Genomic DNA, 15,707 nt, shown 5'->3' on the forward strand with positions numbered 1-15,707 from the left:
AATCGTTCGCGTTTCTTTCTACAAACTAGGGTTAGCGCAGCGGAAATAAGAACAAGAAACGAAAACAAGAAGATCAAACCTCAACGCGTCGATGTAACGAGGTTCGGAGATAAACTCCTACTCCTCGGCGTGTCCGTAAGGTGGACGAGCCCTATCAATCCGTCGGTGGATGAGTCCCCGGAGAACCGGCTAATAATCACTCCTTCTGGGTGGAGAAACCTCGCCACAAAGTTTTGCAAAAGCAATACAAGAAGGAGTATACAGCAAGAAGCAAAATACAATACAACTGTAAAACCTTCGCTTACTTGCCTTCTCTTGATTGGATGAAGCAAAGGCTTCAGCGACGCCTAGCAGAAACCATCGTGAAGCTCACCGAAGCTTGAACTCAACAAAGCTCAAAACTGCTCGATGAAAGAAGAGGAAGAAGTTATCGCGCAGCAGCAGCCCTCGACCCTTTATACCTGCGAAGAAGAAAAGAAACTAGCCGTTGCGTCGCAACGCTAGAACCCCGATCGGTCTACGGACGATCAGGCCTATCGATCGGTCCCCCCGATCGATTAGTACGTAACCATGCGTACTCGATGCGTGGACCGATCAGGATCGGTCCACGGCCGATCCCAACTCGGCCGTGCTTCGCGACATCGTCTCTGATCGGTCCCAGGACCGATCGGGACATCTGATCGATGCGTGGACCGATCGACTGCCTTCTTTCGCCTCTGTTAAGCTTGCGATCGGTCACGGGCCGATCGATGCCAACAGAGTTCGATTATCGATCGGTCACCGGACCGATCGAGCAAATATCACCGGATCGATGCGGTGACCGATCCGAGCTTTTTGCCCAAACCAAGTCCCAAGACTTCAAACCAATATCCGGTCAACCTTGACCTATTGGTACTTCATCCCTAGCATCTGGTCACTCCCTTGACCTGCTAGAACTCCTCGCCAAGTGTCGGTCAATCCCTTTGACCTACTTGGACTTTCAACACCAAGTCCGATCATCCACGATCCATCTGGATTTTCCTTGCCCGGCTTTACTCACCAGGACTTTTCACTCACCAGGACTTTCCAACTGCCTAACATCCCAGTTAGGACTTTCCCACTGCCTGGCTTCACTCACCAGGACTTTCCAACTGCCTAACATCCCAGTTAGGACTTTCCCACTGCCTGGCTTCACTCACCAGGACTTTCCCCGTGCCAAGTCTCCATACTTGGACTTTTCCAGTGCCAAGTCTCCATACTTGGACTTTTCCAGTGCCAAGTCTCCATACTTGGACTTTTCGCGTGCCAAGCTCCCTGCTTGGACTTTTCCGTGCCAAGTCTCCATACTTGGACTTTTCCAGTGCCAAGCTCCCTACTTGGACTTTTCCGTGCCAAGTCTCCATACTTGGACTTTTCCCGAATCAGGTCAACCAGGTCAACCTTGACCTACGGTTGCACCAATAATCTCCCAAACATCTATTCTTGTCCCACATCAAGAATAGAACTCTCTCACGAGTGTCAAACATCAACATGCAACACAACTAGGTCAACCTTGACCTAAGGTTGCACCGACAATCTTCCCAAGTCAAACATCAAAATACAACTCGAGTCACGTCAACTCGAGTCGGGTCAACCAGGTCAACCTTGACCTAAGGTTACACCAACAATCTCCCCCTTTTTGATGTTTGACAAAACCATAATCAAGTTAGGTTAACCCGATAACCTAACTTAGGTTTTCAATCATCTTCCAATGTCCAATGTTCTTTCCTTGAACATTCTCTGGACATTCTCCCCTTAGGTTAACCCAATAACCTAACTTGGGTTCTCCAATAATTCTCCCCTTTTTTGACACACATCAAAAAGAATTCCAATGTTCTTCCTTGAACATTCCTTGACATTCTTCCCCTAGCTTAGGTTAACCCGATAACCTAACTTGGGTTCTCCAATAATTCTCCAATGAATACTCTCCCCTTTTTGACACACATCAAAAAGAAAAAGGAGAGTATCAAGGTCAAGAGTTTCTTCCTAATGAAAGTCCCATACCTTTCATTGAAACTCTTAATTTCCCCCCTTGATACTAAACTCAACAATCAACTTAGTGATAATCCCATATCACTAATCCTCAAGAGTCTTAAGGAGTACAAACTCCCCCTAAAAGTCAACTCCTCTTGACAATTAGGTAAAACTCCCCCTAGAGGTCAACTCCCCCTTGACCATTGCACCAACAATGTCTTTGAGAGTTCCAAACCTTTAGAAATCCACAAAACCCAACTTCCAGCTGAAATTTCAGACCAACAGCTGAAAATCAGAAACTGGCACGCACTGATCGGTCCCCAGACCGATCAGAATCCCCCTGGATCGGTCCCCAGACCGATCCACGCTTCACTGATCGCACTGGATCGTCACTGATCGGTCACCAGACCGATCAGAACTTCCCTGGATCGGTCCGGTGACCGATCCACACTCTGAAATCAGAGATTTCTGATTTCCCTTCCCGGAAATTCAGAAACTCCTAAAAAATTCCAGAAAATTCGAAAAAATGTGAAATTTTGAGGATACATTCCTCATAACATATACTATCATGGAAAAATAGTTTTCTATGAGAATAACTTCCATTTTCAAATCTTGATACAAAATTCAAAAACTTTGAAATAATTCAAAGTTAAGTCAACTTTGTATCACAATGTTCAATGATGAATGCTATCACTAGGAAAGCTTCATCAAGGTTTTTCAAAACAATTTTGAAATGATTTCAAACCCTTTAATTTGGGACCACAATCTTAGGGCTATATGTACATGACTTGTACACAAGCTTTCCCTATGATCCTCCTTTTCTTGAATTAGGCTCATCTAGGTACAAAAACTATGCACCTTGATCCTAACTCATGATCCTAATATCTCACACACATCTAAGGTGTATCAAACCACATTCAAGTCAATTTGATGTGAGATATGGGTTAAGGTCAACTTAGGCTAAGTTCTCATGCATTTTCTAAACTACACTTTGATCTCAATACCAAAATGTGTTTTTATCCTTAAATCAATTTCATTGATTCTTAATGCAAGAGATGATGACATGGCATAAATTAATAACATAAATGAAAACATGTGCCAATGTCATGATGTCATGGCATAAAGTTTGAAACGAAACTAACACATGACATATAGATAACCTAAGCATTATCATGACATTTCAAATGATAATAAAATAAGTATGATGTCATGGCATGGCATATGGCAACCAATCATGGGAAGTTAGCACAAATAAAATGCCTAAATTCCCTATCTAAGTATCCTTAGCCTTAGCTAACTTAGAATCTAACCCTAGATTGCCCATATATCCCTTAGAGAAAACCAAAATCCCAATTATGGTATTTCTCTAGGTTTTCTTAAATTGTGCCAAATAAGATTGAAATCGATATTTTTCAAATATGGCACAATTTACTCTTTAAGGAGTAAATAATAATTCTTTTTCATTTTCAAAGGTTATCAAAACCTTGAAAATGCTCCTTGAGTGTCAATTTCCTCAAAGTTGGGTTAACTACCCTTCTTATTGGAGTTGACACTCTCTAACCCATCTATGGGGTAGAGAAAATGCTCCTAGGAACCCAATACCTACTTGAGCTCATTGGGTTCACTAAATATTCACTAGGGATAACTTCCCTAGCAACCCTCCTAATGACCCTCTTAGGCTTTAAAGCCTTGGCCATTTGGGACTCATCAAGATCAACTCTAGGGGTGACTCCCTTGTGACCTTGGTGTTGGTCTTCCTAGCCCTAGGTTTTGTTCCATAATCGAATGGAACATCATGATATGTGGGCTTGACCATTTGGGACTTAGGTTTGTGACTCAAACCTTTCTTGTCCTTGGACTTTTGACCCTTAGGCCCTAGAGTTGACTTCTCTAAACTTTTAAGGGCCTTTTCTAGGGTATCAAGCCTTGACCTCAAGACTTGATTCTCCTTTTCTAATACCTCAATTTTTGATTTATCACTCTTCCTTGAGGTATTCCTAGGCATATGTCTAGTTGATTTAGGGTTTCTACCTAGGTTTTTCTTAACCTTAGAAGTGTTAATCCTAGGGTTAGCATTCCTAGTAGTATCCCTATCTAGGCTAACATGTTTAGCTCCTAAGCACATGTATTGGTTCCTAAAGTTAACATGCTTATCATTATTAACAATTGCAACAAAACTACTAGCATGAGTTTTATTAGAATTGCAATAATGAACCTTAGAGGTTACCTTAGGGTTTGCCTTAGCTCCCCCTATCGATGTGCATCCCTTGTCCTTGTGAGGTTTCCTCCTCTTCGGACATTGGCTCCTATAGTGTCCCCGTTGCTTGCATTGAAAGCACACCATGTGCTTCTTGCCTTTGCGTGTTGGGACTCCGGCTTCCTTGACCTTTGGTGCCGGTGGAGTCTTCCTAACTCTCTTTGGACATTTGCTCTTGTAATGTCCACACTCCCTACACTCAAAGCATATTATATGTAACTTATTTGAAATTGAGATGCTTGAGTTACCTAGGTTTGGGGATGGGTGTGAGCTTTCTTCTTCAACCCTTCCGGAGGTGGAAACTTCTTCTTCTTGCTCCGAACTTGAACAAGAGGAACTCTCCTCCTCTTCTTCCTTGGATATTGAGTAGCCCTCAACTTCCAATTCGCTCCCTCCATGATGTGAGCTACTTGGCTCACTAGGCTCCTCTTCATGGCTTGAGGTGGAGCTCTCCTCATGGTACTTGGCCAAGTTGTTCCACAACTCCTTGGCATTGTTGTATCCTATCTTACACAAAATGTTAGTAGGCAATGAAAATTCAATTATTCTCGTTACCTCTTCGTTGATTTCGGATTTGTGAATTTGTTCTCTTGTCCACTCCTTCTTCTCAAGTGGTTTTCCTTCTTCATCCACCGGAGGAGTAAAACCTTCTTGTACACAAAACCAATTCATTATGTTAGTCATAAGAAAATACTTCATCCTTACCTTCCAATACGCGAAGTCGCCGCATTCGTAGAAAGGTGGAATGGTGACATCTTCTCCATAGAGATCCATTCTCTAGCTTTGCTCCCACGAGTGTTGATCCGTCGAAGAGCGGCCTCGCTCTGATACCACTTGTTAGGTTCGTTCGTACTCGGCTAGAGAGGGGGGGTGTGAATAGCCGCCCCAAATCGTTCGCGTTTCTTTCTACAAACTAGGGTTAGCGCAGCGGAAATAAGAACAAGAAACGAAAACAAGAAGATCAAACCTCAACGCGTCGATGTAACGAGGTTCGGAGATAAACTCCTACTCCTCGGCGTGTCCGTAAGGTGGACGAGCCCTATCAATCCGTCGGTGGATGAGTCCCCGGAGAACCGGCTAATAATCACTCCTTCTGGGTGGAGAAACCTCGCCACAAAGTTTTGCAAAAGCAATACAAGAAGGAGTATACAGCAAGAAGCAAAATACAATACAACTGTAAAACCTTCGCTTACTTGCCTTCTCTTCGACTGGATGAAGCAGCAGCTTCAAGCGACGCCTACAACAGCAGGAAACCAGTCGTAGAAGCTCACACGAAGCTTCGGAACTCAACAAAGCTCAAGAGCACAACAGCAGCTCAGTAGAAAGAAGAGGAAGAAGTTATCGCGCAGCCCTCAACCCCTTTATACCTGCGAAGAAGAACGGCGAAGAAACTAGCCGTTGCGTCGCAATAGCCTGATCGGTCTACGGACCGATCAGGCCCGATCGGTCCCGCATCGACCGCTAGTGCACGTAACCTTCGGCATCCGATGCGTGGACCGATCAAAGAGCTGGATCGGTCCACGCATCGATCCCAACTCAGGCGTGCTTCCGCGACATCGTCTCTGATCGGTCCCCGCATCGATCAGACTTTGATCGATGTGGACCGATCACCGCTTTCTTTTCGCCTCGTTAGCTGGCGATCGGTCACGGCCACGATCGACAAGAATCGAACAGAGTTTCGTATCCGATCGGTCACCGCACCGATCGAGCAAACAGAGACATCCGGATCGGTGCGGTGACCGATCCAGCTTGGTTTTTGCCCAAACCAAGTCCCAAGACTTCCAAACCAATATCCGGTCAACCTTGACCTATTGGTACTTCATCCCTAGCATCCGGTCACCCTTGACTCGCTAGAACTCCTCGCCAAGTGTCCGGTCAATCCTTTGACCTACTTGGACTTTCCAACACCAAGTCCGATCATCCACGATCCATCTGGATTTTCCTTGCCGGCTTTACTCACCAGACTTTCCACCGGCTTCACTCACCGATTTCCACACCGCCTAACATCCCGCTTAGGACTTTCCCACCACCGGCTTCACTCACCGGGACTTTCCAACCGCCTAACATCGCTTAGGACTTTCCCACCGCCTGGCTTCACTCACGGGACTTTCCCGTGCCAAGTCTCCATACTTGACTTTTCCATGCCAAGTCTCCATACTTGGACTTTTCGATGCAAGTCTCCATACTTGGACTTTTCCAAGTCTCCATACTTGGACTTTTCGCCTTCCTGCTTGGACTTTTCCGTGCCAAGTCTCCATACTTGGACTTTTCCAGTGCCAAGCTCCCTACTTGGACTTTTCCGTGCCAAGTCTCCATACTTGGACTTTTCCCGAATCAGGTCACCAGGTCAACCCTGGCCTACGGTTGCACCAATAATCTCCCAAACATCTATTCTTGTCCCACATCAAGAATAGAACTCTCTCACGAGTGTCAAACATCAACATGCAACACAACTAGGTCAACCTTGACCTAAGGTTGCACCGACAATCTCCCCAAGTCAAACATCAAAATACAACTCGAGTCACGTCAACTCGAGTCGGGTCAACCAGGTCAACCTTGACCTAAGGTTGCACCAACAGAAAGCGCCTTAACATGTTAGTTAATCTAACCCACAAGCTAATCAACCCTCGAGTTATTCTCCTATAGTTTGGGCCCTCCATAGACCGTAGGGTTAGGGTTTTCCCATGGTCTTTCATTTGGCATGTTCTTTCAGTGTGACCGAACAATTTACTTGTCAGTTTGACTGAGCGAGACTATTTATCCAAAGCATTGGTCTGGAGTTGGTTCAAGATCAGCGAGATGGTAACAACATTGTGCTCTCGGTACACATCCCAAGCATGCCCTATCATTGTGCCATCGTTGCATATCCCAAGCATGCCAGATAAGGCGGTAAATGAACCAATGGTTCAAAAATAAGTTTGGTATTCAATATAATATGAAATTATTTATGTACGTTCAATACAACACTATTTTAATTAATTGGACATGCTTCAAAAATTTATGAATAAATTTGAAAAAGTATATTGGTGAATAATGATCATCAATAACTTGTTTATAAACATGTTAAATAAAATAAAATAAAATAAAATAATTAAATTTAATAAATAATTGAATAAGTTTCAAACAATAAATAAGGTTGTTCTTGTGTAATAGTACCATAATAGGACACTTTTAGTTTCCCAAATATTTAAGGATCGAGTTTAAATCTCGGTGAATTAACGGATGAATTTTTCCTAATGGATGATTGATCTAAGAACATTGGATTGATGGACCGGTGGAAAATTTTTATAGCTGGATTGACCATCCTAGGATTAGTCAGCGAAAGTTGAGTACTTGATACCAATTCAATTGAGAACTTGATAACATTTAAACGAACCAACCTCAAGCCAAACTTGAACCAAACTCTACCCCCACTGTGTAGCCAAATTGGTATTCGAGTGATACAGGTGTTTTACATGTTTTATTCCCTAAGGATTAAATGTCCTCCCTATTAGAAAGTTGTTTGGTATGTGTTTTATCTTTCTTGGGCGGAGTAAAATCTTTTTTTCTTACACAATTAAAAAAATAAACCACACTAATTATGTTATTTCAATTCAATTGAATAACTTAATAAATTTAAAATTTTAATTAAATTATTTCAAAATTTCATCTAAGAAAACATCAATTTATTCAATTCTAATTTTAAAATTTCTTATTCATTAACTAAAAAATAATAATTAAATCGGTAAAAAATTCAAATTTTTTATTTGTTTTGTATTTATTTTTAAATATTTAAAATTTTAGATTAAATTTCATGCATTGTAATTAATAATTTAAAAATAAACTTAATTTAAAATTTTAATTTAACTTGGTCAGGTGTGCCAAACCCTTGCAATAGTGCAACACAGGGATGACACGTCAAGGATCCAATAGCAAGCTATTGTAATAATCTCTCCCAAAACAAAAAATAATTTAATATCATAGTGAACCAGTGGTCCACGTATCAGATATTAAACTGATAAGAACAGATACTACACTTGATCTTAGCCAAAAGGCCGAGAAAGGTATGAATAAGAAAGTGTCATAACCTCTTCTTTTATAGCACTAGTTCCATTCCGTCAATCAAAAACAAAAGATATGGGACTAAATTCTAAACCCTAACATGTAAACTCCATCTAGTATAAAAGGTCATTGCAGTTTTTTTTGTTTGTAAATAGAGGCGAGAGTACAACTCCACCTGTTCTAAATGACCATTAGAGTTTTTTTTTTCAGAAGAGGCGAGAGTACACTACAAACCGTGATCTTTCTCATGTCTCCTTCTCCTTGGTCGCGGAAAAGAAAGGAGAGTCTTGTTGCTTGCGATTTTGTTCTGGAGCTAGTTAACGTTTGTTGCTTCGCCGCTGTAGCTGCGTCGATGAGCAGGGCCTCTCGTCCGTCGGTCACCCTCTCTCCATCTCACTCCCTCGTAAGCTGTTCAAATTTTTCACCGAAGCTGTCTGTGGGTTTGATCCCCCGATTCGCTCATCTCGTCACTAGTCGGCTTCAGATGTCGATCCTATACGAAATGGGAACGTGGGAACATGCCCACGTTCCCCACTACTCTTAATGGAAAATCCCATCATATCCTTGGGTTATTTCCCTTTATAAGGGGTGCGTCCAAGGATCATGGGGGACGATTCACGGTGTAGAGAAAGAGACAACGAGAGAGTGAGCAGAACATCTGAGACGGTGGGATTTGGTTCGTGGAATTGTGGAGAGCTTTCCAATCCTATGATTGCTCTTCCGACCGCAAATCCAATCTTCGCTGATTGCAAGATCTGCGGGAGATCATTGTAAGTGTTTACCATTTTAATTCTTTTTGATTCATGCATTTAGAGTATCAACAATGGTATCAGAGCACATAGTTAGTTATAAATGCATGACAAATCTCTTGCTTAAAATTGCTACCCCTTCCTTTTGCTCTTGTTTGCTGCCGCTCCGATCGATTTTGTTGCCCGCTGCCAACACATGGAAAGATAGCGTCCATGTCACGAACTTCGCCAATTGCCGACGTCGTAGGCTTTGAGGGACACCCACGGAGTTTGTCTCCGATTTGGCCGGTGGCTTGGCTCATGGCCGCCACTCGCTGAGGCTTTCCGTCATTAACATCAGAGGGCTATCGCCAAAAACTTCCCCTGATTTCTGGGCACTAACATTTTTTTTTACTTGTTTTTGTGTTTGCGAGATTAAAGGAAAACTTTTTCTCATAGTAAAAAGTCTTATTGCAATCAATAACCAAGTCACCATTGCCAGCATGCCCTCTTTTCAATTTTCAGACATGATCAATCGTACTATCAAATATTTTGAGGAGGAAGTCTCAATTCATGCATCTTACTCTTGATGTTTTAGTGGTTCTCATTTGATATGCTGGGTTCATCCTATTGAACTCGTTTTGTTTCTTTTATATCTACCTACAATAGCCTGGAGGGAAGAGATGTGGAAAGTCAATCTTACTTTGGCCTTTGTGCTTCCTTCTCCCATTGCAAAATATATTAAAGAACTTTGTTGCCTACATTCCCAACTCTGTTGCTTCCAGGTATGAAAGTGCCTTAACATGTTACTTAATCTAACCCGCAAGCTAATCACCCCTCGAGTTATTCTCCTATAGTTCGGGCCCTCCGTAGACTGTAGGGTTAGGGTTTTACCATGGTCTATCATTTGGCATGTTCTTTCAGTGATCCATTTATCAGTTTGACTGAGCGAGCCTATTTGTCCAAAGCATTGGTCTGGAGTTGGTTCAATATCATCGAGATGGTAACAACATTGTGCTCTCGGTACACATCCCATGTGTGCCCTATCATTGTGCCCTCGTTGCATATCCCAAGCGTGCTGGATAGGGTGGTAAATGAACCAATTGTTCAAAAATAAGATTGGTGTTCAATTTAATAAGGAATTATTTTTGTTCGTTCAATACAACACAATTTCAATACCTTACGAATAAATTTGAACAAGTATGTTGGTGAATAATGATCATCAATAACTTTTTTATAAACATGTTAAATAAATAAAATAAAATAAAATAATTAAATTTAATAAATAGTTGAACAAGTTTCAAACAATAAATAAGGTTGTTCTTGTGTAATAGTACCACGGTAAGGCACTTTTTTTAATTTCCCAAATATTTAAGGATTGAGTTTAAATCTCGATGAATTAACGAATGAATTTTCTCTAATGGACGATTGATCTAAGAACACTGAATTGATGGACTGGTGGAAAATTTTTATGGTTGGATTGACCATCCTAGGATTAGTAAGTTGAATACTTGAATTTTCTCTATTAGAAAGTTGTTTGGTACGTGATTTATCTTTCTTCTGTGGAGTAAAATCATTTTTTCGTACCAAATTAAAAAAAACCACACTAATTAAGTTATTTCAATTAAATTGAAGGACCTAATTAAATTATTTCAAAATTTAATCTAAGAAAACATCAATTTCTTCAATTCTAATTTTAAAATTTCTTATTCATTAAATTTTTATGTGTTTTCTATTTATTTTTAAATATATAAAATTTTAAGATTTAATTTCTTGCACTATAATTAATAATTTTAAAAAAACCCTAATTTAATATAAAAATTTAATTTATCTTGGTCGGGTGCGTCGAACTCCTACAATAGTGCAACACAAGCATGACACGCGAAGGATCCAATAGCAAGCTACTGTAATGATCCCTCCCCAAAATAAAAATTAATTTAATATCATAGTGAACCAATGGTCCACGTATCAGATATTAAACTGATAAGAACAGATACTACACTTGATCTTAGCCAAAAGGCCGAGAAAGGTATGAATGAGAAAGTGCCATAGCCTCTTCTTTTATAGCACTAGTTCCACTCCGTCAATCAAAAACAAACGATATGGGACTAAATTCTAAACCCTAAACTCTAAACTCCACCTAGTATAAAAGGTCATTACAGTTTTTTTTGTTTGTAAATAGAGGTGAGAGTACAACTCCACCTGGTATAAATGGCCATTAGAGTTTTTTTTTTAAGAAGAGGCGAGAGTACACTGCAAACCGTGATCTTTCTCACGTCTCCTTCCCCTTGGCCGTGGAAAAGAAAGGAGAGTCTTGTTGCTTGCGATTTTGTTCTAGAGGCAGTTAAGATTTGTTGCTTCACCGCTGTAGCTGCGTCGACGAGCAGGACCTCTCCTCCGTCGGTCACCCTCTCTCCTCATCGCTCCCTAGTAAGCTGATCAAATTCTTCGCCGAAGCTGTCTATGGGATTGATCCCTCGATTCGCTCGGCTCGTCACTAGTTGGCTTCAGATGTTGATCCTATAGGAAATGGGGAACGTGGGAACATGCCCACGTTCCCCACTACTCTTAATGGAAAAGTCCATTATATCCTTGGGTTATTTTCCTTTATAAGGGGTACGTCCAAGGATCATTGGGGGGGTGATGTCACGCCCCGGAGGAGTCCCTGTCCGAAGAAATTTCGGCAACATCTCCCCTGTACGGCGGCCAATCTGAAACTTTCTACAAACACTGTATACCACAGCCACATTTGGCTGGAATAATAACAATAATAAAAACCATCACCACGCAGTTAATATCAATTTCAGCCTCTGGCTGACACAACCACGCAGTTTATATGACAAGTAAAGGGAATGAATAATACTCTGACTCGAAATCAACCCTACTCCACTACACTCGTAAAGCTCAAATCCGACAAACTCACCTCTTCTGCCGACCAAGCAGGCATGTAGTAAAAACACATCGAAATAAAATCCATCGACACATAAAATTCATACCAGATCCATAGTATCAAAAATCCATAGTATCAAAAACAGAATGAGTCTGAACATAGACTAATAAAGAAGAAAACCAAAAGATTACTAAGACCTCGTGGTCAGCAGGGGACTAGCAACTGGAACTCTCTCCTGACAGCATCAACCTGAAAAATAACAACAATGGAGGCGGGGTGAGTTCAACACTCAGCAGATACAACTGATATACAAAGTAAGGAAATAACACCTAGCACTAATCATGCGTACAGTCTCCTGATGTAATAAAGGAAAATGCAAACTGAAGTAAACAGGAGAATACTGTACTTACCAGGACCTGGGTATAAGGACAAACAGTCAAAGTGATATGGAAATCCTGTATGCATGTCAAACATAGGTATCCAAACAATATGCAGCATATAAATGCAGCAAACACAAACCCAAGCAATAAATGCATCATGCATATGATGCCAATGATGCGTCCTGGTCACCCCTGACGCCAGTCGATCATCTCACACACAATAGTGAGGCCGAGTGGGTAAGGTTGTGACAACTGTGCACTCTGTCGTCACTACTCCTGATGAGTGACCGAGTGGACGGGATGCTGTCGAAGTACACCTATCCTCCTACCCCAAATCATAAATGGGGGAGCGCAATGCTCTCAACTCCCGGTACACGATGATGGGGAGGAATTCCTGCCGGATAACACGTTGTGTCACACTACCCATGAGCGGACCAACGGTGCCTAACAGAGTCCCTGCTGCAACACACTCTGCCTAAATCGACCACTAACCCATGAGTGGTGGTGTGTGCAGATTCATGTAACTGGCGATGTGCTCAACAATAATAAAGCGAACTATCGCACAACATGCAATCATGCAAATGGTGCATGGCACTAACCACAAAATATCCTAACCTAATCCATATATATATAAAAGTGCATCATAGGTCAACGAGTCGAATCAAATCAAAGGTACACAGAAGGTATAAAACCTAGGTCCTGAACATGGTGAAGCATGGTATATCACTACCCCTACAAGCATGTATAAACAGGTAATGTATACATGAGATGCAAACCAATCAATCAATCAAAAATGTATCAAGTTTTGGGTAGTGATTAACCGAAACAGAATGAGAAACATAATTAATGTAATTTGTTATATTCACTACAATGTATATCAAATGACATAAGTCAAAAGTACCCGCCTCCGATAAAATGGTCCTATCCGGTAATCAAGATACTCGTCGAGATACCGTCTCGAATCAGTGTCCTGCGTCAAATAACATAAATATTTTATTTAGCTACATTCATAAAAAAAAATAGCTAAATAAAATCTCTAAAACTAATTTAGGGTAAAACCCTAATCACATAATCTCAATTTACCTATTTAAATCTAATAGTTAATTAGGGTTAGTAACTTAATCCCCAATCAACCCATTAGATTAAATCCAAACCTAATTCCCTAAACACAAACAGATTTAAAGTTAATCCTAAAACAAATTCTAGTAACAAATTCTTTCCTTTCTTCACAGTACACATACTTACCTTTGCTCTTGATCCAAAACCCCTGACGACGTTTGTTTGAGTGCTGTCGGCAAGAAACACCCCTAGAACGAAGATCACTTTCAACCAATCCTCACTGGATGGAATCAAAAGGAGAGATCAAGCAGTGACGATTACAAACCAAACATTACCTAATCTCTACAAACCTATACAGAAAATGCAAACTACATTTCCTACCAAATCTGTTCTCAGCCGTAGCTTACCTCAACTCAGTGTCGACAGCTTCCTCTTTGCTGGAGAACCCACAGAACCTCTCAGACCGTGTCAGTTTGGGCACAAAGGGGCTGCGATCAGGTACCTAGGATGCTGGCGGTGTGGAATCAACGATGACCAGATGTGAGTCCGTAGTGGACAGCAGCGACGAGACCCTCGGCAGAGAGGAAGAAATCAGCCTTAGGAAACGAGGGCTCGGCGTGGAGAAGGTCGGCTCTGTCCCGTGCGGCAACGGCGCTAGGGCACAGGAGACGCTGCTCTGGTCCAGAGAGGACAGCGACGTCGGCGCCGATTAGGGCAAGGGGAGAAGGCTTCGGGCGCGCGGCACACGGGAAAGGAGAAACGACGATAAAAATAATTAAAATCAAAAGGAATATAAAAAGAAAAGGAAATATAAACATTTCCTCACTAAAAATAGGGTAGCCTAAACAGGCTTTTCCGGGGCCCATTTTTTTTTTATCCCCGTTAACTCGTCCGTACGAGCTCCGAAAAATTCCTGAAAAATTCCCAAAAATTTCAGAAAATTCCCTTATTAATATTCGCCTATTTTCGGTATTTTACATTCTCCCCCACTAATAAAAATTTGGTCCCTAAATTTCATTATCTACCATCAGCTAGTACCAACAACAGATATAAAGTATAAATGCTGAACGGTAAACAAATCACATACCTCAAGTGAAAAGATGGGGATATCGAGCTCGGATCGTATCCTCGAGCTCCCAAGTAGCCTCCTCGTCCGAATGATGTTTCCATCCGACTTTAACCAGCCGGATAGTCTTGTTCCGCAACTGACGCTCTTTCCGGTCGAGAATCCGTACCGGAACCTCCTCATAAGTAATGTCAGGCTGAACTGGAACTGGAATATCTGCGAGCACATGCGTCGGGTCGGGCACGTATCTCCTCAGCATCAATACGTGGAATACATCGTGAACGCCTGACAGGGATGGTGGTAGTGCCAGTCGGTAAGCTACCGCTCCGATCCTCTCCAAGATCTCGAAAGGGCCAATGTACCGCAGAGCTAGCTTACCTCTGAGGCCAAATCTCTTCACCCCTTTCATGGGTGAAACTTGCAGAAAAACATGGTCGCCAACAGAGAACTCTAGTGGTCTGCGTCTCCGATCAGCATAACTCTTCTGGCGGTCCTGCACCTCTGACATCCTCCATCTGATAGTACGGACCAACTCTGCATCCTGCTGAACTCTATGAGGTCCCAACAACTGGGCCTCTCCAACCTCATCCCAGAGGACAGGTGTCCGACAAGGTCTACCATACACCGTCTCAAACGGTGCCATCTGGATAGCCAAATAAAAGCTGTTGTTGTAGGCAAACTCTACTAACGGCAGATGGTCCTCCCAACTGCCTCCGAAATCCATAACACATGACCTCAGCAGGTCCTCTAAAGTCTGAATGGTCCGCTCTGACTGTCCATCTGTCTGTGGATGGAAAGTTGTACTGAAACGGAGCTGTGTGCCCAAGGCCTGCTGCAGACTCTATCAGAAACGAGATGTGAACTGTGGATCTCTATCCAAGATGATACTCAACGGAACACCATGTAGTCTGATGATCTCCAGACAATACAGATCTGCCAATCGATCTAGGGGATCATTCCTCCGAATCGCTAAAAAGTGCGCGAATTTGGTTAATCGATCAACGATTACCCAAATTGCGTCATGACCTCGTCGTGTCCTCGGCAACCCTACTACAAAGTCCATGGTAATGTGATCCCACTTCCTCTCAGGAATAGAAATCCGCTGAAGTAATCCTGCAGGTCTCTGGTGCTCAGCCTTTACCTGCTAACAAACAAGACATCTAGCTACGAAATCCGCGATGTCTTTCTTCATGCCGTTCCACCAATAGGAACGCCTCAAGTCTCGATACATACGGGTCCGGCCTGGATGGATCGCAAATCGAGAATGATGTGCCTCCTGAAGTAGCTCCTGTAA

General features: G+C 42.2%; 2 non-coding genes across 2 annotated transcripts; both read right to left on the reverse strand.

The window, feature by feature from the left end:
- Nucleotides 1–8,099: 8,099 nt before the first annotated feature.
- Nucleotides 8,100–8,296, reverse strand: LOC122037688. The gene has a single exon (XR_006127702.1). It is a non-coding gene; the product is annotated as a U2 spliceosomal RNA (small nuclear RNA).
- Nucleotides 8,297–10,853: 2,557 nt separating this feature from the next.
- On the reverse strand, nucleotides 10,854–11,051 carry LOC122037690. The gene has a single exon (XR_006127704.1). It is a non-coding gene; the product is annotated as a U2 spliceosomal RNA (small nuclear RNA).
- Nucleotides 11,052–15,707: the final 4,656 nt, after the last annotated feature.

This window comes from Zingiber officinale, unplaced genomic scaffold (assembly GCF_018446385.1).
Source record: "Zingiber officinale cultivar Zhangliang unplaced genomic scaffold, Zo_v1.1 ctg72, whole genome shotgun sequence".
NCBI lineage: Eukaryota > Viridiplantae > Streptophyta > Magnoliopsida > Zingiberales > Zingiberaceae > Zingiber > Zingiber officinale.